At 43.9% G+C, this 1,452-nt stretch overlaps 1 protein-coding gene across 2 annotated transcripts in view; it reads right to left on the reverse strand.

Annotated features, from left to right (window-relative positions):
• The window catches only part of GALNTL6 (UDP-N-acetyl-alpha-D-galactosamine:polypeptide N-acetylgalactosaminyltransferase-like 6), a 2,035,427-nt gene that overhangs the window by 380,744 nt on the left and 1,653,231 nt on the right, over nucleotides 1-1,452 (reverse strand). The window lies entirely within an intron of this gene.

The following is a 1,452-nucleotide window of genomic DNA, read 5'->3' on the forward strand; positions in this document are numbered from 1 at the left end:
TTGACCTATACCTATGGAAGCAGTAGCTCAAAAGAGGGAACAAGTCCTTACAGCAAGAATCATTCCCACCCCATCCACACACAGAGTAGACAGGGATGGACAACTTGGACATTGGCTACCCAAAATGGGGGGTGGGGGGCTACAAAGGCAAGAAGTGACTGGCTTTTAAGCTTTCAAGAGGGAACCTAGATCCAGAGGGCATGGAGGAAGGTAGAATCTCCAGTGAGTAGTCAATCTGTCTAGGCGGGGTTGATGCAATGAAATGCAGACGGGTCTCTTGTGATACAATAGTGAATAATTGTTATCAGGGCTGATTGTGAGGGTCAGAAATCTAAAGATAGACCTTTTATAGCAAGGAGGGGAGTGGTTAACTTTTCAGTCTAGGAGCAGAGGTCCCTAGGACCATCAAGGGAGAAGAGCAGAGAGCGGGACCCTACCCAGAGAAGCAGTAATGCCTGAAATGGAGCCAGAGATGATGACGTAGAGCGATGGAGCATCTGGAGACTTTAGATCCAGAGAGGGAGAGCGATTGTGTGCTGAAGACCTGGGGGGTACAGAGGGGAAGGATTGCATGGAGGGGATTGTAACCATGGCAATGAAAGACAATATAATGATAGAATGAATGTAAAACTAATGTTCTCCCATGTAAACTATCACATAATTAACAATAAAACATTAAAAAAAACACCATCACCTATGAAGCATTCTTACTAAAGCATCAAATCTAAATCTGATCATGCCTTTAGATCTAACTACAAATTTATAGGATAAAAGGGAATAAAATAATATGTTAAATGACACATCAGAATGAAAATTAGCAGAAGTCAAACTATGGGACATTGTTGTTGTTATGTGCCATGGAGTCGGCTCCGACTCACAGCGACCCTGTGTAGGGTTTCCAAGGCTGTAAACCTTTACGGGAGCAGAAAGCCTCAGCTTTCTCCCACAGAACAGCTGGTAGTTTTGAACTGCTGACATTGCAATTCACAGCCCAATTTGTAACCACTACGCCCACAATGGGAGGACATAATATGGATCCTGATTCAAATCAGTAATGGTGAAGGAGAAACAGTAGTCCTTAACATCTGTGACTCAGTCTGATGCTCACAATAGTTCCCTCTTTGGATTTAACCACTCACAGAATATCAATAGCAGACAAGGCCACTCTGAGACCATAACAAAGTGAGTAAAAAAGCAAGACCACTATGAAACCTACAAGATAGCAAATAGCTCTCTTTCTTGGTCAAAATGCATGACTACTACTTCTTACCAGTTCAACCAAAGTAACCCTCTGACACTGAGTCAATTCTGACTCATTGCGAGCTTATAGGTTTTCTGAAAAGATAAATTTTTACGGTCCTGCTTGGTCACCTTAGAGCAGGTGGTGGGCTGGCAACGTCTTGCGTATGGGGTCCCCAGCCGATCTCCTCCCTCCCTGCCTTCCTCGGATGG

Source organism: Chrysochloris asiatica, unplaced genomic scaffold (assembly GCF_000296735.1).
Source record: "Chrysochloris asiatica unplaced genomic scaffold, ChrAsi1.0 scaffold00066, whole genome shotgun sequence".
In the NCBI taxonomy this organism is placed as follows: domain Eukaryota; kingdom Metazoa; phylum Chordata; class Mammalia; order Afrosoricida; family Chrysochloridae; genus Chrysochloris; species Chrysochloris asiatica.